Source organism: Neolamprologus multifasciatus, chromosome 19 (genome assembly GCF_963576455.1).
Source record: "Neolamprologus multifasciatus chromosome 19, fNeoMul1.2, whole genome shotgun sequence".
NCBI lineage: Eukaryota > Metazoa > Chordata > Actinopteri > Cichliformes > Cichlidae > Neolamprologus > Neolamprologus multifasciatus.
This window is the reverse complement of record NC_140457.1, coordinates 895,669-921,590: the sequence shown is the minus strand read 5'-3', so window position 1 is coordinate 921,590 and position 25,922 is coordinate 895,669. Positions and strand designations below refer to the sequence as shown.

Sequence of the window (25,922 nt, the reverse complement as noted above, 5' to 3'; positions counted from 1 at the left end):
GCTCGAGGAAGAGGAGGCAGAGAGGGGGGTCCCCGCTCTGTCGATGGGAAAAAAATGACCCGAGATGGAGAAAGGGAAGAAGACGGAGGAGACGGAGGTGTGAGGGAACATGTCAACCCTCCCTCCGCCTGTCAATGCTCCTCCATCCGCTGCAGCTAATTGAGAAAACGTATGGAAGGAGAACAGATGAGGTGTCGATGGTGTGTAGAGTGAAGGCCCCCATAGGGAGCGCAGCAGACGGCCGTGACACACACACACACACACACACACACACACACACACACACACACACACGCTGAAAGCAGAGTGAATCCAAACAATAGCTGCTCCCTGAGGACTAACAGCCGTACACCGAGTGTGTCTGCGTTATGTAAAAGGAGTGCTGGTGCTTAAGCGGACTTTACTTTGAACCAGCAGGGGGTCTCTTTCGACCCCCCATCCACACACACACACACACACACACACACACACACACCTCTGCTTTCCACTTTCTTTGCAGCGTTTCTTCTTTGTAGTTTGAACGGTGCGTGCGGAGGCAGCGTGGGTGGGGGCTGTAAGGGGATCGCACAAACAACTTTGAAAGTGGCTATTAACAGGAAACCCTAATGTGAAACAATGGGACACTCAAACTATATTTTCATTTTACGAGCGCGGCCCCGCTGCCTTTGTTTCATGAAAAAAACGCGACAGAGGCTGCCGGTTCGTATTTGATTACAGCCTCCGGGGCATTTCATTCAGAAAACGTGGGAATAAAACAAAGTCGGAGCGGATTCGGACGTGGGTGGCTGCAGAAATGTAAAACCTGCAGATGAAACAGCAGCTCGAGAGGTAAAAGAATCAACCGTTTGCTTCCTGTCTGTCTGTCGGACGACTGTGCAAAAATGTTTTAATCTAAGAAAAGTAGCATCCAGTGAAAATGTAGAAAAAGTTCAAATGTTTAACTGTAAATTAATTTTCTCGCACATGTTTATTCCTCTTTATAGTCACGACTGTGCAGCCAGACAACGAGACAAACGCTGCGAACCAACCGACTTTTACAGACCTCGGCTTCATGAAACATTTGTGAGTCCAAATGAAACAAAATCTTTCAGCTTCGATGAAATGATCTCAGAATTTATGAGTTAAAAGATTTACGAGAGCTTAGCAGCAAATTACTGAAACATTTCAGCTTTTGCTTGAATTCTGGACGTAAACAAAGACAAAAAACTGAACGCCTGCGACGTTTGGAGGGTCGGACGTGTAACGTGCTACAGGATGCTAGCCTCTGAGCAGCGGTCAGGCTAATATAAAGGCATTAGCACACAAAGGCTGTTCTCGGTGATGGACTGAAGACGCCAAAAATGGCGGTGACTTGAGCCCAGAGAAGGTCTGAGATGATCCAACCACAGCACGAGGTCGTTAATCTGCTGCTGCACGGTTTGGAGTAAATCTACAGCGCCAGGTTTGAAAAAGCTGCACAGAAACATCAGTAATAATCACGTCTCACCCAAAGTTTCCATTTCTGTTTAACCCTTTAAGACCTACCACAGAACCAAGTCCGCCAGAGCTTATCTTTATATCTTTACATGCTGTGGAGCCATTTTTGGGAGCATTTCAAGTTGCTATACATCAATACAACCATTACAGCCCAAATTTTAATAATATGTCTGCATTAAGTGCATAGTAATTACATAAATTGAAAAGTGCAACAAACTACAAAAAAAGTGAAAATCGTTTTTGTTTTTTTAACATATATTTCTAGTTAGAGAAATTTAAGAGGCTTATCCCTCAAAACTGTAAATACAAAAAAGTTGCACAAAATAGTTTCCCACCACAGGAAATTTATTTTGAGTGTCTTCATAGTTTTATTTTTGAAATACACCAATTTCTATAAACTGCAGGAAAAACGAAAATAAATATTATAATGCAAATTTGCAAAAAAGCAGCATATGGATCAAAATAAACTATTTCCAGCAGCAATATGAGTCCTAAGCATCCCAGAAACCACACAGAAAGTCATAAAGTCAAACATAACTTTTATAAACACCAGTATAGGCTCATGAGGCCCTGATGGTAAAAACTACATTTCCACGAAAATGACGTCACCTCCGGTTTCGGGCAGGTCATGGCGGACATGCGATAGTTCGCGCTGATGGACGTAGGAAGTGTTACGAACAGCTGATCGGATCGGCAAAGCGTGTTTCTGGAATATTATGTTTTTGTTGCTGCAAGTGCTTTTTATGCAGTTTTTGCAAAGTTATATGTGGAAGGAAACTGTGACCGAGGACAAGCTGATGGCATAAGATGTAAGTACAACTCCTCCGGTTTCATATGCAAAAAAAATTATTGCGCTAGCTCACGTGGTTGCAGAGCTACCGGGATTTAAAAATAGTTACACAAAACGGAGCGTGCTGCTCTGACCGGCTTTAAAGGGTTAAACATTCTGATATTATCTTCACATCATCATCCAAACGTTTCATGTTTTATTATTTTTTACCTGTTTATCATCTCTCTGTTAAACGTCTTTACCTGCAATAATATCAATAACTACAGCAGTTCAGCTCCTGTATTTGAGGTCAGCAGCAGTCACAGGACAGAGTAAACCTCTGGAGTCAAACATCTGGAGAGGGCAGCAAATAACCAACATCCACGCAGCCAGCATCGTGCAGAACATTTATCAAGCTCTAAACCATGAAGAAAAAACTGTAGTTTTCTTGTAATTCACTCCACAGGAAGTCATGAGACTGGTTCAGTCGCTCTGTTGGCTAGCAAGTTTGGTCAAGAAGTTGGACCTTGGCTCAACTTCCTGGAATGTTTACCAATGAGCTTTGGTGGCATACGTCCATAAATACATGCTGGGAAAGACTCTCAGAGTCCTCAAGCAAACATCACAAATGAACCCAGATCCAGATCCTGCAGGATCCAGCTCAGACACCTGCTAATCACTGCTCAGTAACATCCACATAAAATCCCAGAACTGATCTTAACCTCACAGCAGCAAAGTTATTTTCAGATGATGTCATTAAAAATGGCCCCAAATGCTCCAACAGCACAAACAGTTAGCAGGCAGCTAGCTGCTACAGCCATCACCATCCACCTGTCAGTCAAAGAGGCCACGCCCCCAATAATGCAAACTTTACGTTTTAATAAAGTGTAAACAGGCACCAGAAGCAGTTTCTGTATCAGGCTGTAAACACGTTTAGTTTAACATGGTGGGCACGGACTAGCTGGTGGAGCCTCCGGTGGACGTCGGAGGAACTGCAGGTAGTTTCATCAAGCTTAACGTGAGTAATCAGCACAAGTTTCATGTAGCGTCTCCTAACTGTGGACTAATTCATCAAGTTTTGCGAATGATTTCAAGTAAATTTCTCCTCCTTTTACCCCATTAAATACCCAAACACACACACACACACACACACACAGACACACACTCCTGGGTCTTTATAATCAGAGTGCAAGTGATGGGTCTGTCCTCTGATCAAGGTCTTCATGTGGAGGCTGATGACAAATCACAGCTCTGTGACTCCTCATCAGCGCGAAGTGTGTGTGTGTCTGTGTGTGTGTGCACGCGTGTGCGTGTGGGAAAAGAAGACCGACAAAGGCGTGTATGTGCAGCAGAAACGATGCAGCGCGGCTGTTGGTGTCGATGTTGTTCCGGTCGTGCAGTCGGTTTGCTAATCTGCACGTTTCAGCACAAGGACAGCGACAGGCAGCAAAGCGGAGGAGGAATCGGCCTTCAGCTCGAATGGGAACACACATACACGCACACACACAGTCACACACACACACTCTGTTACACAGTCACACAGTCGCACACTGGGATGTGCACACAGCTATTCTTGTTCCCCTCCTTTGTTACAAAGGAAGAATATATGACCAAGGACTGTTAGACTGTGTGTGTGTGTGTGTCTGTGTGTGTGTGTGTGTGTGTGTGTGTGTGTCTGTGTGTGTGTGTGTGTATTCCTAAGAGAAAAAGAAGAGACCATGCCTGCCCTTTTCTGGGCTTCTATATCTATCAAAGCCACAGTACACACTGTAAATAGGCTGGAAGACTGGCTGCACACACACACACACACACACACACACACACACACACACACACACACACACACACACTCTCACTCACTCACTGTAATGATACCCTATTGTATGGTGATGTACACTGCAGTATGGGAAATGGGCTGTGACACAAACTACACACATCACACCCAAAGAAATCACACCAGTCACACAGAAACACACACATATAAGCACATATTACAGCAGAGACACATGCTTTATTCATGTGATGTGTAAGCACGCGCACGCACGCACACACACAGACACACACACACACACACACACTCACAGCCTCTGAGAGCGACTGGGGCTGCCTGACCTACATTCTCGATACGTATACAGGCTGAGAGGAGATGAAATCTCTCTCTGTTTCTTCCTCTATGTTCTGTATCCTCTATTCTCACACACACACGCACACACACACACACACACACACACACACACACACACACACACAGAGGAGATGAAGGACTCAGGCTGCAGATGCATCCTCAGCCATGTGTGTCCTGATTCTTCATGTTTGCTGCTTTAGATAACAGAAGCTCCTCAGAGTCACAGGTGAGACCGTCTCCTGTTGGTCGCACGTCGGTGGGTGATGGAGGATCTGACGCTGCTTTTATCACCATGATATGAAGAAATGTTCCAAAATTATGAATCAAAAACAGAGATAATCTTTATTAAACACAACAAGTTGTTTACATCTCTGCAGTTTCTTTAAAGAAATGATGTTACCGAGCTGCACCTGTCTTTGAGTTTATATTTTCTTTACAGTATTTTTGTCTTTTGCCTTCTTGTCTCTCTGCTGCTGGAACACCTGAATTTCACCAATGAGGGAAAATAAAGGATATTTCTACTCTACTCTATTCTGTTCTATTCTAACTTATTCCCTCATATGTGTCCATTTCAGTAGGCTTTATGCCATGAAGGACGAGGACAGTTACCTGCCTTCATTTTAGATGTAAGCTCACCGTTGTATGTTTAGCTAATCGACTCCATCAGTCTGTTTCTGTCTCTGCATTTATTCTTTCATCGAGCTGTCGTAGCTGCTGCGACCGGCGTTTCCACCCCGCGGTGCTGTGTTCAAACTCTGATGTGATCCCATCCTCACAACTCCAAAGCTGTTTGTTCATGTTGAGAATGGGACTGATGTGAGCTACCAGGTGTACGTTACAAGTTTGGGCTAAACGCCTTCTCGTAGCACATATGCTTTGCATTCTGGGATGTGGCGGGGTATCAGTTGGGCTAGCAGCTAGCTGTGAAACAAGCGTAATGCTCAGGAACACAGCAGCTTCTTCCTGTTTAGGTTTATCCAGGCTGAAGACACGAAGGCGCGAGCAAACCCGCTAACTCGCAGAGCCAGCGGTTCTTTATGTGCCGACCCAGCAACACATACAAACGTGGAAACAAGAACAACAGCTGATCAATCATCGCCGTACCAACGAGTCATTTTTAACCAATCAGGATTCGGGCTCTGCACAGGGTAATCACTTCCTGTCGGATCGCTTTCTAATAACCTTCTACACAGTCAGATCTCTTTTTACGAGGCGAGGTGTCGCCCCCTGCTGGACACGAGAAAGAACGCACTTCTGTGTTAGCGTCAGTGTTAGCGTCACTTTTCCGTCCTGGAGTCGAGTCGATCGTTATTTATGATTTCTAAAGAAGAAAAACAGCAAATCGAGCAGTGCATGCTGTTTTATCATTTATGAATTTATGAATAATCGCCTTGAACAGTGATGTTTGAACTATAAACCAGCTGTAAGTGTGCAGAAGGTGCCAATCTCTGCTGCTTTTCTATTCTCCAGCTCGGTCACAGAGAGCAGATTTATCTCTTTGTATAGTTTCTAATAATGAGCCCAAAGCTCAGGCAGCAGCCTGCTCTAAACACTCAGTTTATCACCGTGTTTTCTATTCTTGGAGCTCTGTGATGTCACAGAGACTTACAAACCCCACCCACCTGCTGTTCAGAGCCACTGTAGGACAGCCAATCCAAAAGAAGCTGGCTTAAAGGAGGAGGAGCTACACGGGCTTGTTTCATACAGAATGAAGGGAGCGGCTATGAAATAAAGAAGGCTTATTATGAACTGTGACTCATGCAAAGCCTTTGTAAAAGAGTGTCACCATACAAATGTGAAGCTAGAAAACAGATCACCTCTTACTTATTACTGCAGAAGGCAAACCGCAGCGTGTCTCTAACCTACAGGTTAAACGCAGACGTATCACACAAATGAAAACAATGAAGAATTTTATGTCTCACGAGTGAAAATAAGAGCCTTTAAAACATTTTACGACCTGCCTTTTTAAAAAATCTAATTCAATACTTTATGAGGATCCACAGGAATAAAATATTTACATCCCCAAAAGCAGTGCAGACACGAGCTTCTTCAGAGAAAGGTGAGACAGGGGAGGACGGCGTGCAGGCAGAGGGCGAGATAACGCGGTGATGAGAAGTGGAATTAACGTATGCCTGCGTACAAATATGTGTTTATTGGAGATGGGATCGGTCTGATAATGAAGCCAGCTGGCGCCTTTTCTCTTCTTCACGCCGCTCGCTGGAAATCAATGGACCGCAAACACACGGGGATAAAACCAGCAGCACGCATCTCCTCTCTGACTGAAAGGCACCCGAACCTTCTAACGCCACGTCGGCGCCGCTTGCTCATCCGGCTGTGCAGAGAGCAGATCCACCTCCGGAGCTCCCCCTCCCCCCCCTCATGCCCCGACAGCACCGAGGTTAGTGATTCAAAAGGTTCTCGGTGTAAAAAAAGACCTGATCCACTATATCCCCAAACTAAACCACCCAAACCCTCTAAATCCCAGCGAGGCGTTACACTGACCACACTGTCAAAACATTGATACAGCACAAACCAACAAATCCTGCGACCCTGCATCCCGCCTGCTTTAATATTACAGCGTTTCCCCAACAAATCCTCCTGCAGGTGAAGAGCAGCGAGGACGACACGCTACACATTTGTCTCAAACTTTTTCATCACAGCTTCTCATATCCAGTCACCCCACGTAAAATCAACCAATCAACTGATTGTTGCTGATATATAACCTTCAAAATGTGAATATTTTCAGAGATGCTCCGAGTACACAGAGGTGGCAAAAGCTGGTCAAAGTCCATGAAAACAGAGCAGACCCATGTTTCTCCAAACGAGCAGCACTACTTCACTATTTCATCCAGCAATGGGGGTGTGGCCTGGCCTGACAGCCAATGAAATCTGCCCTCTTATTGATTGTATGACTTTATGAGTCGTTATCGTCACTAATGCACAAAGATTCAGTTCAAGTTACAAACTCATAGAAAATAAAAAAGCTGAAATTTTCATGTGTTGCATCACATTTTTGAGCCGTCGTCAATGAGAACCACAGAAATCCACAGAAATCCACTCAAGTCTGTGGAAACTTAAAGCTTAAAAGCTCTAAAGCCAAACTCACATTTCTGATTATTCAATGGAGAAAACTTTAAGAAGTGCATTCTGGGTAAACTCTCGGGGTTCGAATCCCCATGTGGGCTGGGAGCAGAAGTGCATTCTGGGTAAACTCTCGGGGTTTGAGTCCCCACGTGGGCTGGGAGCAGAAGTGCATTCTGGGTAAACTCTCGGGGTTTGAGTCCCCACGTGGACTCGGAGCAGAAGTGCATTCTGGGTAAACTCTCGGGGTTTGAGTCCCCACGTGGACTCGGAGCAGAAGTGCATTCTGGGTAAACTCTCGGGGTTTGAGTCCCCACATGGGCTCTGAGCAGAAGTGCATTCTGGGTAAACTCTCGGGGTTCGAGTCCCCACGTGGGCTGGGAGCAGAAGTGCATTCTGGGTAAACTCTCGGGGTTTGAGTCCCCACGTGGACTCGGAGCAGAAGTGCATTCTGGGTAAACTCTCGGGGTTTGAGTCCCCACATGGGCTCTGAGCAGAAGTGCATTCTGGGTAAACTCTCGGGGTTCGAGTCCCCACGTGGGCTCTGAGCAGAAGTGCATTCTGGGTAAACTCTCGGGGTTCGAGTCCCCACGTGGGCTCTGAGCAGAAGTGCATTCTGGGTAAACTCTCAGGGTTCGAATCACCACGTGGGCTCGGAGCAGAAGTGCATTCTGAGTAAACTCTCGGGGTTCGAGTCCCCACGTGGGCTTGGAGCAGAACTGCATTCTGGGTAAAAACTCGGGGTTCGAATCACCACGTGGGCTTGGAGCAGAACTGCATTCTGGGTAAACTCGGGGTTCAAATCACCACGTGGGCTTGGAGCAGAAGTGCATTCTGGGTAAACTCGGGGTTCGAATCACCACGTGAGCTCGGAGCAGAAGTGCATTCTGGGTAAACTCGGGGTTCAAATCACCACGTGGGCTCGGAGCAGAACTGCATTCTGGGTAAACTCGGGGTTCAAATCACCACGTGGGCTCGGAGCAGAAGTGCATTCTGGGTAAACTCGGGGTTCAAATCACCACGTGGGCTTGGAGCAGAAGTGCATTCTGGGTAAACTCGGGGTTCAAATCACCACGTGGGCTCGGAGCAGAAGTGCATTCTGGGTAAACTCGGGGTTCGAATCACCACGTGAGCTCGGAGCAGAAGTGCATTCTGGGTAAACTCGGGGTTCAAATCACCACGTGGGCTCGGAGCAGAAGTGCATTCTGGGTAAACTCGGGGTTCAAATCACCACGTGGGCTCGGAGCAGAAGTGCATTCTGGGTAAACTTGGGGTTCAAATCACCACGTGGGCTCGGAGCAGAAGTGCATTCTGGGTAAACTTGGGGTTCAAATCACCATGTGGGCTCGGAGCAGAAGTGCATTCTGGGTAAACTTGGGGTTCGAATCACCACGTGGGCTCGCAGCAGAAGTGCATTCTGGGTAAACTCTCGGAGCAGTGGTACCGGGATCATCTTTAAACATTTTTTCATCCCTGAGATTTTTTCGTTGCGGGAAAATAACGGCCTCGCCAACTGTGAGCCGAAGCTGAAACTGTTCATTTTATATTCACGTGAAAGTAAAATTCTGCTTCATCGGATACACCGAAAAAATGAAAACAGCATCACGCAGCACATTCGTTTACATTCGGCCTTTTTAAAGCCGACTCGCAGCAGAAACAATGATTGTGGAAATAGCCGACACCTCCAGGATCCTTCCAGAGGCTGTGGGACTATTACAGAAACGTCCTTGTTAAAGCAGAGTGCAGGAGCGAGCCCCGCCCCCCGCCGCCCCTCTCCTCTCTAATCTTATTGAGGCTGCGGGCCTCTCACACCGGGCGCACAGGCAGAGAAACACAGACTCACCTGCATCAAATCAGCACATATCTGATTGGAACTGTTGGCTGATCTCCTGCTACAACAGCTAAAAAATGAATCTGCCTGTCGGTCTGAATCTCTCCCACAAAATATCTTTGGACACAGCGGTGCCGTCGGAGACTCCGAGGTTCAAGGGTGAGAGGAGCTGTCAGGCAGTGGAGTGGACTGGCTCTTTATGACTTCCCTGCACCTATCAAAGAGGAAGAGCACGCCAAGGTAAAAGCAGTTTTCTGACCCACTTTTCTCTTCAAGGACGCCAGAGATGGAACTGACCGCGCGCCTGACCTGCCGAGGCTTCACAAACACAGGCGGCGAGCCGCGCGGCGTCCACGCCGGCAGTCTGGGAGGAAAATAAAGCAACGCGGCAACACGCGCGCCGTGCTCGTTATTAGCTGCATCCCTCCTAAAAAGACACAAATGCACACACGCAGCTAAAAGTGCACTCCTCCATCCTCCTTCTCTGGGGAGGCGCCTCCCCTGTAAGGGCGCAGAGTGGGGGAAATAACATCGGGCGAACAGCCGCCGCAATTACCCACAGTGGGGTAATCACCAGCACAATGCAATATGGGCTGGCTGCCTGGGAGAGAGAGCGAAATACTCAGGTGAGGAAAGAAGCCAGACAGCAATCAGCCCAGCAGGACGAGGGAGAGAGGGAGAGAGGGAGGAGAGCAAAGGGCCATTCTTTAATTTCCAAGGGAGAGCCAGGGCCTTAATTACTTGATGAGTCTCCTCTCTTTCTCTTCTTCTCTGTGGCTGCTAGAAAAAAGCAGAGAGGGAGCGCGTATAGCGGCCTATTATGGGACTGGGAAGACTCCAATCACCTCTCAGCACAGACAGCGAGCGGCGAGAACAACATAGCGGTGATGGAGAGAGGGAGAGGTGATTTACGCCTTTAGAAGTGTTAACACCATCTCTCATCCCCGGCAGCTATAGAACACCAAGGTCGAGGAGGGAGACTTGAAATAGCCGCAGGAAAACAGGAGGCTGAGCGGCGCCTCCGCCTATAGAAAACAGCAGCGTGCACACTGGCGGAGAGGCGGAGACTCTCCCCGCGTCCCCGGGGCCCGACGACGTCTGTTACACGTGCGAAAGCAAAATAATCACAAAGCATTAACGACCCGTAACGTCTGCAGACACACGGCCGCCCTCTGATCCAAACCACAGATCAGTCGTGTGGGGAGCGCTCGCTGCAGGTTGCTAGGTGAAACTGGTGCAATCACGTAGTGCATGAGAACCTCATTCGCCAACTAACTGCTGAGAGATTGGGGACAAGTTGATGACTGCACCTAGTTGTCTTTTCCTGGGTCAAACTAAATCAAACTAAATGGCCTCAAAGGAAAAATGAAACCGCCCGCACATCGCAGGCGGCACGAAGAACAATGGAGCGCTCCCACCCAACGACGAGACACTGACACGTCCGTGAGCCGCTGTGCATCAGCAGCAACTGCTTGCTAACCCCTCACAAACATTCACTGGTCCTCAACCAGCAAATCCAAATCTGCATTTGACCCCACAGAGCGGCTGGTGGTCCCTGATAGGTCCCAGGGCCCGTGTGATTGGAGCTTAATCAGCAGATTACATTTAGACGTCTGCCTGACAAAAAGCCAGAAACCCAGCTGACATCATTCCTCAAAACACGTCATGATGAGCTCCAGATCCATAAACGTTTTTCAGGATGGCTCCATTATCTGGTTCCTCGGTGACACGTTCCACAGTTAGGACTTTACTCAGACATGATTCCTTCAGCGTTTCTTTGGCTTTTCCGTGCTGCCTTCCTTCTTCTTAATCAGCCAACATGCATGCTGTTATTGGGCTCCATATCAAATTGGATGAAATGCAATCAAAGCCCACTCCCACTTAAGAAGAAGGAACAGGCTCTGGCTGTCTGCAGGCTTCCATCTGATGTGTTCACTTGTGTACAGTGTCTTTCTAAGCAGTTTGCAGCCATCGGCCCGGGACACCAGCAGGTCCAAACGTCCAGGCGTGATGTCTCTTCTCAAGGCTCGGTGACTCAACCTTACAGTGGTTTGTTTCAGACTTAAGAACTACACGTTATCACTAATGTTTCAGCCCATTAATCTATGCAGGAGGTGTCCTTGGGCAGTGACTGCAATCTTCATCTATTACATGTGCAGGGTAAAGAAAGGGCTCGACAATAACGGAGCAGCTTTCAGTGCTAAAGCTCCAGTTAATGAAAACAAGATGAACACAAAGATCTACATCAGATGATTTACAGTCATAACCGTCAGTCAGTGTCCTAAACAGGAAGTTACATCGCCATGCATCAAGCCACTGGTGCTAAAAGTAACACATTATTATTCTTTGACTCTGTGGGATTAAAATGTGTTACTTATACATCAAAGCTGTAGTTTAGCATCTATTTAAAGCTCGTACACTTCTACGCTGATGACTCTCAAACATACCTGCCTTTATCGGCTACATTATTACAGTATCTGCCAGCAGGAGGTCAAATACTGGATGACAAAGAGTCACATGATCAGAGGAGACCTCGGCGTCACGCTGGCGTGTTGGTGGCATCGGACACAAATGCATTATTTGGTTACATTTTATGACCAATTATCATTGATTTCCTGCAAACACAACATCTGCTTTGACTTGTAGCAATACGTCTTCCATGAACACTCATTTGGAGCAGCTTTGAGGTTGTGTCTTCTGTGCACTTTAACATTAAATGTGATTTTATTTCGTAATGTCACATTGTCTACAACAACGGTCCAGATTGATAGCTGCACTTTGTGCTCAGAAATCTGAACGATGTTGGACGCCGGGCCGCGGTGGGCGAGCTGCATGTGTCCACCTGTCATTGGAGGCTGAATGCTTGTTCACAGGAACAGTTTATATGATCTTTCCTCAGCACACAAAGATCACCGTGAAGACCCCGTTTGCACGATTGTGCAGTGAAATGATTTCTTTGAAGGTTAGTGATCATTTATCTGGTCAGAGGGGAGTTTAACCTGAAGCTACGCGAACCCGATGCCAGGCCGACGCTCTCCGGCGCGGCTAATGAAGCGGCTTCTTTTGTGTGGCGTTTTCCAACCTTCGCTGCTTCTCCTCAGTCGTATCGGATCTCCGGGACTGATTGATAAGGACGCGGTGCGAGAGCAGGATGAGCGCTCGCTTCAGCGTTGCAGGCATACAAACACGTGGACTAAATCAACGTGTTTGTGCGCGTTTGATTGCGCCCTGGTCTCAATGCACTGATGAGCTCTATTGTTCTCTTCTGTTTTCTCCCATCTTCTACCCTCTCTCCATCCTTCCTCTGCCCTCCCACCCCCTGCCTGACTGCCAGCGTCTACCCAGAATACCAATGATGCAGTCTGCAGATAGATAGGGCTGTCTGTCACATGACCCTATATGTCCTGAGGCTTTACCCCAGGATGACAGCAGGCGTAGCGCGTGCACGCACACACTCCCACACAAAGGTACTCCCAGTACGGCGTGCTGTATCTCAGCACAGGCACCGAAGCATGGCAGCACACACAAAATATTCAGAGCTACACACTCGCTCGGGCAAGCTAATGGGCACGCACACACCGAATCACCGCAGGGGAGAGAGGCAGAGAGCGAGCGAGCGGACACCCCGTCACCGCTCACACATGCCGTCTCTCTATCTGCCTCTCTCGCCATCACACACACAGCGCTGCAGGCGAGACAGAAAAACACTGAATATCCCCCCAATTCCATCCATCTCCACCAACACACACATGCTCCTGTGGGAAGGCACCCCACCCCTGTTTCTCACACAAACACATTCGTCACTGACAAGGCTCTACACAGTCACCGGGTATCCTGTGGCACCAAAAATAGCAGCCCCTAATAGGACGGGATAGAAACGGTCCCCTCGCTCTCTGCTCAAATCAGCTCCGCGTTTCCAGTGTGGGATTCGAAGGCGTCGGGCTACACGAAGCAGAATTTGTTTCGATTTGAATGAATCACACGGTAATTTAAAAACGGCTCCCCCAAAGCCAGAGAGCATCCTCTGAGGGGGACGGCGGCGGGCTGCGCCCTCCACCCCGCACATATAAGACAGCAAGGCCGCTTCATCGCTGGTATTAGTCACTAACACCTGCGCGTGACTCACACGTTTCCTGCTTTTATGCACATGAGCTGGACGCATTTCCTGTTAGCAGAACCTCTGCCTCCAATTAAGTCAAATTTCACTGTTCGATTACATTAAATTACTGCACCTGCTCTTTTTACTGCGTGTTTACTGTAAGACAGGAAATGCTGTCACTGATGTTTCCATATGAAACTGAGTGCATTCATTTATTTGTTGATTTAACCTCCTAAAACCTGAACTCTTCCACGGCAGCATTTTTAATTTCTCTTTGATATTTGGTCACATTGGGGCCAGATGAATGTAAAAACAAAGAATTACCAGATTTATTTACCTTATTATCGTTTTTAAGAAAAATCAGAGCCACATGAGGACATTTATTTAAATTTGATAGAACAGTAGCAGCATAATGTCCTCGTCAGTGGATATCAGGCCCTCGTAGAGCAAAATTGAGTATTTTAGTCTAAATAACCCAAAATGTGACGTCCACATATGTGGACGCAGGTCCTGGGAGGTTAAATAAAATACTGTTAAACTACAGTACAGTAGATTTACCAGAATTGTAGTTTTAAATACTAATTACCAGTGTTGGTCAAGTTACTTGAAAAAAGTAATCAGTAACTAATTACCGATTACTTCCCCAAAAAGGTAATCCAGTTACTTTACTGATTACTTATTTTCAAAAGTAATTAATTACTTAGTTACTTAGTTACTTTTTAAAAACACGATTTACAACCTGAATAGGTGATAAAGTGATAGATCTTTCAGCCCAATTCTACTTTTTCTGCATAATCATCATACAAAATGTAATCAAATGGAAAAGTCTCTTTTTAAAACTTGTTTTATTAGTTTTAATCTTTTAACTTTATGCATCAAGCAAACATTTAATTATCTGCAACATTCACTGACTGGAAGAAATTAGTTTAACATTTAAACCTATTTTCTGCACATTCCAGCACATAAAGTAAAATATTTTTTGTGTTTACACTCAGTCTTTCAAATAGATGCAAGTAAAACACAGCAGAAAATAAATAAAGTCAAAGACTAGCGGTCCTGTTGCTCTATTTTCACCTGTAAAGCAGGAGTGGGGTAGGCGGAGGGTTACCCTGGTGCAGGTGTGCAGCGGTCAGTGGAAGAATCCGCGAGTTTCTCTGTGAGTTTCCCATTACGTCGTAGCTACTCGGTGCTTGTTTGGAAGTTTAGGGGTTTTTCGCTGTAAAAAGAAGTTTTCTTCCCGCGCACAACGGACACTAATGTTTTTGTCACTTTTTATGGAATCAAACTCAAAGTAAGGTCAGTACTTCCACGCTTTAAACGCTGCACGCTCATACTCTCTCTGCACTCGATATATGATCCATTGTTGATCTGCACACAGCTGTTGTCACGAACGTCGCACTCGCTTACGTCACTGTCATGAGACATTCTCGCAAAAAATCACGGTTTTACTAACGCAGTAACGCAGCGTTCCTACGGGAAAGTAACGTAATCGAATTACCGTTTTTGCAATAGTAATCCCTTACTTTACTTGTTACTTGAAAAAAGTAATCAGATTACAAGTAACGTGTTACTGCCCATCTCTGCTAATTACTGGCAGACGTGGAGAAAAGCTGCTGTAACATATGTGTACAAACTGCAGTATATAAGAGCTGCACGCTAACATACAGAAACAGAAAAACTTCACAGGATTGTGAATAATTAAGTAGAAATCTGTGACGGTTATTTTAAAATGTTTGCGTGACTGAGACAAATCTGCAGGTTCAGCCTCCTCGACCAGGAACTCTGCAGCGATTAATCGTCTTCAGAGTTTACAGAAAAACGTGCATTAAATACACATTTGATTGAGTAGCATTCCTGCAACAGCTGCACGCATTAAACAGAAGGATCGCAGCAAAGCTGATCTCGTGCCGTCGTTCCAGAACATCAAGAAGAAGAATGGAAGGTGTGACCGGTTAATAAACAGCACAGACTGTCAGCTGATGGTTTGCACGGCGCTATAAAGACTGTATATGTGTGTAGATCACAGCAGTGTGAGCAGGAGTAACAAAGCAAATGTAGCTGCTGCAACTTTACAGTCAGTTAACAGCAGAACGTCTCACGATGCGCCTCGTTGTGGTCACGTTACACTATCAACACCGCAGCAGTGAACATAACTGCAGCCTGTTTTCACCTGTGTCACTATGAGAAACACTGAAAATAATTCAAACCAAAATTAATCAGCAAAGAAAATAAATGTAACAACAAATACAACAAATTAATATAATTTAAATACAAATCACACAATTACATCACAAATACTGATTTATGTTTGATGTCTGTTTTAAATATTTAGATGTTTTTATTCTTTATCTTGACTGCGACAGCTCTGATCCTCCGTATTAATGTGGGATATTTACTCAGACATGATAGACGTGCACTGCTCACGTGCACGTGCAAATGGCGAGGAGAAACCCTGCAGCACGCTGTCAAGCTGTACTGTTTACGTTTAATCTCATTAATAATGAGAGACCATCGTAACGACGTCATTAATGATCTGTGATTTTGGACGTTACACATCAAAGAATAAAACCACTTCATCAAAGAGCAGCAACGAGGAAAGCGGCGTCCGAGTCTCCGACCTCAAAGCTCAGCTGTGCATGGAGCTGATGCCGGCAGCAGCCGTAAAGCTGCGACCGATCCCCGACGAGCGTCGCTGACAAACAGAAAAGAAACGGCGATTAACGCGCCGCTTGCAAATGAATCTGATTGGAGATCGTCCCAGAGTCGCACCGGCGACGTGGAGCTCGTTTCAGTAATTATCAGCTTGGCGCTCGGCGTGCCAGCACACACTGGAACACACTACAGCGAGCTGCAAACACGAGCGGCGCATGAACGGCTGCGTATACGTCGCCGTGTTGGGGCTCGTCTTTTCTTTCCCTCGTCTCCTAACACCTGTTGTGAAATATGTATATGTGCGTTTCTGGATCCTTGTCAGGAAACTTGTTATGTTGATATCACACTGCGCGCCGCAGCGACATCAAGGTGACAGCTCGAGAAAAGGTGGGATGTTTTTATGCAAATGGCGCCTGAACGGAGCTGCAACCAGAAAAAGACTCGGCGAGCTGCGCAGGTACGCGGCAAGCGTTGGAGGTTCTGAGGTGGATTTCTGCATATGTGTGCGTGAGTGGGGGGAGGAGGGCTGCACATGTGTGAGTGGGCTCAGGTGGATTGTGAACTCCACAGATGGACACTCGGAGCAGCTTCGCGCCCTGCAGCAAACACACACACTCACACTCCCACGCACGGCTGTAACATTAACCTCGTGTAACTGTAGCCGAGAGAAAGCCGTAAAAAACCCTCCTCAGCACCTCGAACACGTATCGACACGCTGATCCAATAATTCAGCTGTCCAAACACCAGGAAAGTCGAATCGGCCTCCAGATTCTAACGTTTCGTCTGCGTCCTGAAGATGCCTCTGCAGAGAGGTTTCCTTCATTTTAACTCTGCAAACGTGACGATCGGGAAATATTATACAGTCGAAATGAAACCTGCTGCCATCAGAAATAGAAACGTGCTTCACTCTATTTGACTTGTTTATTGTTGCTGATCATGAAACAGAAGAATATGATATATAAACGTACCTATGACACACGGAGCTAAGTTTAGACTTTAATTATTACGGTCGTTTTCCTTTTGCAGTGATGCTCTGAGATGCAGGGAAAGCAGCAGCACAGAGGTGAGGATGGGACGGAGGGCAGGAGGTGGGCTGCACCACCACCTGGCGACTTCACCGCCTCAAACACCAGCTTATCCTGATTTCACGTCATGAGTGGTGATGAGCTGGGCCTGCAGCTGTGCGGGTTACAGCCAATGATCAGGGACCAGCAGGTCCTTTTGTTGTTTCTGCAGTGAGTTCCTCTTCACTCATGTCTGCAGAGTTGTACTGTAACATCCTGACAATTAACCCGACATGCATGTCTTTGGATAGTGGGAGGAGCCTGTGCAGGAGAACATGCAAAAGTCAACATGAAAGACCTCGTGTGACGAGGAGGTTTAACCAAACTATCAGCGTCTGAGAGCAGCGTCCTGCCAGGTGTTTGACCTCTACGTGTCGCATAGAAGCGTTTATATTATCTATGCTTCGACCTCCTCGCTGTCTCTGTCGGCCTGTCTGTCAGTCAGGCAGGTGAGCGTCACACCTGGCCTGAGAGCAGCTCCTCTCTGCAGCATCGTCGTGCTGCCTTCTGATCTGGGGGTTGAATCTGTGTCCAGAAATAGCGCGTTGCTAACGACGCAGTCACATGGCGTGATCTAAATGTGTCGAGGGGGTGAAAATAGCAGCTCGGTGCGACATGACTAAAACATTAAAGACCCGAGCGAAGGAGAGGCCGCGCGCCTCATTCGCGGCTTTCTGTTTTCGACCTTTACACGGCGCCGTTTGTCGCTCCGGCTCCTCGTTTCGTGCCTTCGTTCACCTCTTTGTGCCACTGTGTGCTAAAAGTCTCTGCCCTCACAGGCTCGTCTTCCATCCCGGCTGGAGGTTGAAGGGATGAAGGGCTGGCGGAGGCGGGGGGTTGGTGTAGACGGAGGCTGTGTGGAGCTGCTCGCTCCCCGAGGAGCCTCTTCTGCCAGCCCAGTGCCACAGATCAGCAGTCAGCCAGCCAGCCGTGCACTGACCTCATCCCTCTCCCTCTCTCTCCTCTATTTCTGTCTCCTTCTATCTCGCTCTGCCTCTCTGCCAGAGGCACTCACTGTCCCCGTGTCTCCTTCCTACGCCAACTGCCTGTCCTGCTACCAACGGTGCATGTCTGTCTGGCAACCTCTCCGCCCGCCTTTCTGTCTGTCTCTCTTCCAGCCGGTCTTTCTATTATTCCTCCAGTCCTCCTGTCTGCCTGCCTGTCCATCTGCCTGTCTGCCTGCCAGCCTCCTTCTCCAGCCAATACCTCCACAGCGGAAAGCGTCCAGGCTGTCGGCCGCTCTGCCAATCTGCCCGACTATCTGCCCGTCTATTCGTCATCTGTTTGTGTCTCTGTTTGTTTGCCCGCTCGTCTATCTGCCTGTTTACCTGTCTGCCTCTCCATCTGTCTGCTGTCTGTCTCGCTGCACGGCTGTCTGCGTCCAGGTAAAGAGGCAAACGAAGCCCTGCCGCCGCTCTGTAGCGGCCTGTGAAATCATTCTGCAAAAATCTGATCTAAAGCGTAAAAAAGAGAAACAGAGGACACAACAAATGACAGGAAAACATCAGAGTCGGCACAAAGCCTGAAGCATCTGCAGTCTGAAGGTGAAGCAGAGCATCTGTCGGGCTGATGATGGGCTCAGTGTGGTTCTGATAATCCTCGAGCACCACCAGGCCCAGAAACCATCCACCCACCACCAGGTGAGAGCTTCATCAGAGACGTCACTCTGGATCAAATCAGCTCTCCATCGTTCTGGCTGGATGCTGTGAATTCTGTTTATTGTTAAAACATGAACACATGAAATATTCTCATTGTTATAAACATGTTTTCATCCACACAGACCGCCATGACTTTGGCTCTGCACGCCACCCAGGTAGGTTCAACTGTGTGGACTGTTTCAGCGTTATGCTGCTCCTAGTGCTGCTGGCTACGAACGATGATGGAAACCAGTTTAACCAGAGTGAAAATCCAACACGTTCTCACTCCCAAAGCGTAACATTTTACGCTAGGTGACAAATCGTCAACATATTACGTTTTCGGCTACCCACCACGTTCCTAAATGACGACCTCGGAAAAATGAGGAAATATGAGAACCGTATGGACTCAATCTACACATGTTTGCTCTTTTTCTTCAAATCGCTTAAACACGCTATTTAACATAATTAAAGTCATGGTTAGGGCTGGAACGTCTATTACCGCGGGAGCGTCATTGCACTGGATTTCGGCCATAACCCGCCGTGTCCCATAAGAACGCCGAAGGTCTCCTTTCGCGTTCCTTGGGAACGCCGCGGGACGTGACAAAACGTCGGCATGTTACGCCTCGGGAGTGAGAACGGGCTGCTCCCAGTGCTGCTGGCTACGAACGATGATGGAAACCAGTTTAACCAGAGTGAAAATCACCCTCTCCTCCTCTGTGGCAAACCAGAGGTCACGACCCCAATAAACAGTAGAAGAAGACTCCGTGATGGTGGTGGATGACGACATTTTATTATGAAAGGATAGTTTGATCATCTAACTTCCTGTCACCGCTGCAGGTTACAGTAAATGTTTTTCTGCTGCTGTTGGATTGAAACAACTGAACTGTTGTTTCCTGGACTCAGTGTGTCTGTGTTTCAGATTTCTTTTTTCATAGAGCTGATAAAGTCAACTTTTATTGTGCTTTTATTATGTTTAGCAGGAAGTTTCCCACAGAAATAAATAATACCACTGTTTAATAAAAAAATGCAAAAAGTTTGTTTTTATTATAGAACCTAAATAAAAATGGTTGATGAAATGATTAAATGATTGGAGAGCACCAGCTGACACTGATGAACTCAGACTGGGCTGCAAAGCGGCTTGCAGGATTGATTATCCATCATTAGCTGTTTCATTCCAGCTCACATTTATAATCTGGATTATATTATAGAAGACAATTATTTTTAAGTGGTGTCTTTATCTCAGAGACTGTAAATAACCGTTATTGGTTCATCAGAGCGCCCTCTAGATGAAGCTCCGCCGGTTTGGGTGCAGTGGGATTAAATATTAAGAGAGCGGGCTCTTTGTGCTCGGCTCAGTCTTTTCCTGCTTTAATCTCATATTCACAGACGACGAGCACCTTCCTGCTCCTGTTGTCGACTGTAAATCTCAGTGAGTGATGCACCGCAGTTTGTGAGGGTTTCTTTCTTGGCAGACGACGACTTTTCATTCACTGTCTTTCCAAACGAGATGCCCGGAGCGCTCCTCTGTCTTCAGACGCTTGCTCATCAGGCCAACTTCCTGCTAATAGTCCTCCACGCTCTCATTCACAGCTCTGTGCTTTAGAAAAAAACAGAAAAGGCTGTCCTGTCTTTTCTCGCTATCCTTTCTGCGCCTCGCTCTCCCATGTCCTCTCCTATTCTTGTCTCAACGGGAGAGCGAGAGAGCGTTTGACTGGCTCCTCTCGACCAAAGGCTGCACCGCGCGCTCGCTCGGCAGTCAAGGACGTGTCTAATAGAGGTAGAACAAAAGAAGAGGGGCGAGGGAGGCGAGCAGAGAAACAAGCCTGCTGTGGCGCAGGGCTCTTTGAAATCAGTGGAAAATAATAAAGGTGTGCAATTCCCCGACGTTTGGCCCGCACCTCTGTCCACAGGTGGGGAGGGCAGGGGAAGGAAACACAAGTTTACATCTCGCACGGCGCCACGGGAGGCTTCAAATGAGCACTGCATCTCCTCCTGCACAACCACAGCCACGTGCATTATGTTCATTCACTGCAGGGTCAACAAGATGCTTCACATCCCATCCACCTCCAATTTTTCCTGCATGTAATCTTCTCTCATTTCACGAGAGATCGCTTCTACACGGCGTTCAGGCTGATTCTGCCTCACCGCGTTCTCTTTGTCTCCACCCGTGCGCTACAAATAAAGTAAAAACAATAGAGTACAAGCGTTTCCTGTCTCGCTGTTCTCTCGCCGTTTGTGTTTACGCTCACTCCCACATGAAGCACATTTAAATGCCTCTGCAGCGAGATGGCTAATCCCTGTTGTGGATTGGCCCAGTTAGCGGTTCCCGGCTTTTGGAGGGGAACGCGGGGATGAGGCGGGAGGGTGCAGTGGGTAAACCCGGCCCATGTTTCTGCAGCACTGATAGATGTTATCTGTGTCAGCCTTTGTTTCTTCCTCCCTCTCCTCCTCCTGTTTCTCCCTCCACAGCCTGTCTCCTGCTCCTCTTCTTCTTATTATTTTTGCCGCGCTCCTCTCCTCCCTCCTCCTTCGATCCGGTGCCCAGATGCAGAGACGGCAGCTGTGTTGTGTTTTAAAGTGTGCCCGGTTGAAACCGCTGCGCCTGGCATCTGCTGTTGGCAGAAAATAATAATAACCAACCCCCACTATAGGCATGCGTCTCTCTGCTCTCGCTGCCTTTTAATCCTCTGAAACGAGATGAAACACAGCGGCCGTGCTTTTGGGGATGAAAGGGTTAACCTGCTGCAGAGCTCCTCTTCCAGCAAGCTCACTAATAACCACCAATTACTGAGCTGTACACGAGAAAAGAAAAAACAAAAAGGGCCTCTATGTTAGTCAGGGCTTGTTAGCCTCTGGGCATGTGGCTAGCTAGCTAGCTAGCTAACTAGTCTCTCTCCTGGAGTAGCCTAAATGAGCTCCCTGCAGATTTCTAATTCCAGTGTTTGCTAGACATGATGCACAGGAGCCTCCTGATCAAGCTAACAAGCTAAACGTGCCGGGTGGCAGTCTGGCAGCGCTTCTCGTAGCTGTCAACAAAGAGACTGACAACGTCGTCAGCTAGCTAGGGATCTCATTTAAGCCGGCTAATCAGAAACAGCCGTGCTTCGCGCTAAGGTGGCGTCCTCCCGAGGGCAAAGCATCGGAGACGAGGGGAGCGCATCATCCAGCTCTGCCACCCAAACACAGGGGCCGATGGAGAAGCGGGCGGGCGGGCGGGCTGCATTAGCCGGCCGGGGCTGTAATTAGGTGCCCAGAGCTCAACGCCCACACGCCTCAAATGAGACGCCATCTCTCCATCCCCGCCCTCCCTCAGCCTCTGCAAACAGGCTCCCGGGCGCCTGGAAGCTGCTGCACACACACCTCTATATATATTTTCCATGTGCAGCATATACATGTATCATCAAGCTACCAACAGGAGACGAGCTCGCCCACGCAGATTTATGCAAAAACACATAAAGACATGAAAGCAGACAACGAGGGAACATATAAGTACAAATACTCTTTTGTACACTTTTTATAGAGTTAGAGCTCAACAAGTCCCTCAAAGCTACACCTGCTTACACCTAAAGCAGCCTGTCCTCGTCCCCGGGGCGTCAATTAGAGCCAAAGCCACTGACGCGGTTCGTTTACGCACGAGGCGCCCTCTGGCTCCGAGCGGCCGAGGTTGAGGTTTACTGCAGTGAAGACCTCACCTCAGGCTCGTTTCCACCTAAACCTGACCGATGTGGCAAAAGCAGTGTGCAGTGGACGGCAGGTGTTATTGTAATGTTTCAGCTCTGCAGGCTGTTATTGGTGGGAGCTTCTACCGCTTTAACACAATGATTCAGACTTGAGTTTGTACATATTCTGCAAACAGAAGACGGTTTTCCCGTGAACGCTTTTCCCGTTTATGTGATTCTGTCGAACAGTGGGACCATGTGAAGACTGCCACATTTGAAAGTCAGCTGCAGTGACATGTAGTACAGGATATACTGACTCACACACATCGCAAAGGTAAAACATGCAGTTCAGCTGTATGTGAATCAGTAGTCGGGCTCAGGTGAGCCTCTAAATGTGCTTTGCTGTTGTATCTTTAAGAACTGCACCAAATATATTCCAATTCGGCCGAGGACGAAAATAGAAGCCAAATCAGTCCGAGGCACAGTGTGGAGAAAAAGCGAGCTAGCAATCTCCACTGCAGCCTGTCTCCTCATCTCCCCCGGTCCGTGAGAGCAGAACACACTGGTGCACTGGCTTTTGACCACGGCAATTTTAATCAGTCTTTTTCACACTTCATTGGGAATTCATCGCCGCCTTCCCCCTTCAAACATTGTTTGGGAGAGTTATCAGCAGCAGGCAGCATATCCGGTAATTATACATGCAAGGTATCGCTGGGAGCGGGCTGAATATTTCAGCCAAATGCATGTGCTGCTGAGAGGCACTGGAGGGTACAGCTGCTTCACAAAGCTGGGTCTGCAGCGAGCGGCCGCCATTGAAGAACGCCGTCTGAGCGTCACGTCCAGAGAGCGGTCCTCAGCTCGGCTGAAAGTTTACCGCAACACAGTTTGCATCGCAACGAGGCGGCGCGTCACGCGTGTTGTTCTTTAACGTAAATGATGAATTAAAGCAGATTGCGGCGCCGCAGAGCCGAGGAGCAGATGGAGAGTGTGAGAGCTTCGGCACGTTGCAGAGTCGCGGCACTACGAGAGACTAGATGGCGAAACATTTTCGATGGTGATTGTTTACTGTGTGAGTAAGAGGCCAGCTGTTAATAAGCCCTAAACACACAGCCAGAGAAACACACACAGAAACCACCAGTCAGACACTAGAGGGTCCTCTGGGGAACATAGCAGCAGAGGCACAACAGTGACTCATCCAAACGGTCACGGCACACACACACACACACACACACACACACACACACACACACACACACACATCCTCGTGGCGGCCGGGCTGTCAGATAGCATCAGCAGCCAGCCTATGGAGCGCTGCTGACAGGTGTGGCCCGCGAGTCATGCACGCACACACGAGCCAGCCTCGTCCTCCAACCCCTCGCCTGACAGGGAACCTCGTGCGATAATGTACCCCATTCTGTGACAAAGTGTGCGCCCGGTCGCGTGTGTGTTCGTGGCTTTATCTGCGTGCATACAGTAGGCTGAAGCACGCCAAGGCCAATCGGTGCAACGCTAACGCGCCGCCATGCTACTGCAGCTGAATTGAGAACGGAGAGGCATGGAGACGGCTCGGATCGATCGAGTAACACACAGCCTGGCTAATTCTCTGTATCGTGTGTGGGCTGCACAGCGCATATAGAGCCGTGTGTTTTTCACAGTGGGGATGGGCTTTCTGACAATGATCTCGCTACATGTGTGTACCGACGGTGTGAAGCACGTCCGTGCAGGAGGGATCAGCCCGAGTGCAGCTTAATGTGTCACGGCTACACAAATGTAGCATTATTAGGATAAAGGCTCCACGTTTGGAGCTCGAGCCAGAACCACGACCTGTTTCCTGAGCAGTTTGGAGCCTCGAACAGTAGAAACAAGTAGAAACATCATGCAAAAATAATAATAATAACAATGATCCCTCAGGAGACTACAACCTCCCTCTCCCAGGTACATTTGAGTCATGCTACTGGCACCACCTCCACCTCCCAAAACAGACTGTGTGTCATTTTAGCCTCACTGCTGCTGCTATCCTCAGCGCGTGCAGCCACAAGTGACTGTATGAGAGCGTCACGCAGATGCACATACCTGCTAACTAGTGCTCAGTAACATCCACATCAAACCAGCAGCGATATTATTGGTCAGTAATCACATTCAAATGTACTTAAAATGCTCTGAAACAGCACAAACACGTCCAGAGGTCCAGCTAGCAGCCACAGCCGCCTGTGTCGTCATCCGCCTGTTGGTCACAGAGGCCACGCCCCTAACAGTGCAAACTCAAACAGCTGTTATGAAGGTCAAAAAATAGTTTTTGCATCAAGCTTCAAACACGTTTATTTTAACTGGAGCCCCTGCTGGACGTCAGAGGAACTGCAGCTTCATTTTTGCGCTCTGAAGGTTGATGCTAACTTTTTCTTCTGTTTGCAAAGCAAAACAAAAAAAAATGCTCCGCAGCCTCGCTTCAGTTACACTTTTACAGGTAACATGAGTGTTAAAGATGTGGAGGTGAGATGGTGCATTATGCAGAAAGTCTGCCGCAGGTACGACGCAGCCTCGCACAGCCTTCAGCACATAACGCAGACACCTGCGTGCAGCCCTACCTTTATCACTGCTCATTGCTCACTCCTAATTAGAGGCCATATGTTTGCAGCGTGAAACAATCTTATTCTTACTCGATGAGTACGCGAACGCACTCAGAAGCACGCGCGCCGCATTCGAAAACACGGCAACAGATGGACCGCAAAACACACGCAAACAATAGCCACCCACACCCGGGCACATTAATGCACGTCAGTCACTGCACGCACACACACACACACACACGCACACACACACGCAGACGTATACAGCCCACTCTGTTGCCTCTGAGCAGTCTAGGCAGATCAAATAATCATGCTTTCCATCTGTTTCCATTTCTCTACATTAGCTTTGTGAAGGCGCCCTACAGACCCTGTTAAGAAGCGCCGCAGCCATGGGTAAAATAATGATTCCTCTCTCAGCCCCCCCACTCCTCATTATCTCCATCCAAAGCCGATTCAATGACAGCGAGGAGATACGGCCCTGCTGCATGTTATACTGCTCCGTAATGCCGCCGTGCTGTGATATTACGCCGGGTTTGCGGCGCAGAGGGCTTTTAATAGCATCTGAATGGTTATTTTGATGGGACATAGCGCGGGTCACAGAATCAGCTGTGCCTGAAATATGTCCTCCCGATGCTCGTAGCACGGCGCTCCATATCCTGGATAAACCTGCGCCGTGTCTCTAAATAATGTGCTGGGCCGAATCGGCCTACAGTCAGGACATAAAGCACAAACACTGGGATGAATAAGTGAAAATGATCATATCACCATCGTCCTCGTGCACTGAGGTGGGAAGCTGAGATGCAGCCTGTGAGAGAGTGTGCCATCTCGCCACTGAGCCCAGGAAGGAGGGAGGGAGGGTGGGGGGATGTTTGGTCTCTGTTATGCAAGATGGAAATGAGTTTGCCACGCTTTGCTGTAGCCAAGCTATTTTGGAACGGCTCACATCGGAAAACGCTGGGCCG

The 25,922-nt window shown here is 48.0% G+C and overlaps 1 protein-coding gene across 10 annotated transcripts in view; it reads right to left on the bottom strand.

Annotated features, from left to right (window-relative positions):
- Positions 1-25,922, bottom strand: part of myt1lb (myelin transcription factor 1-like, b) — a 118,733-nt gene that overhangs the window by 76,361 nt on the left and 16,450 nt on the right. The window lies entirely within an intron of this gene.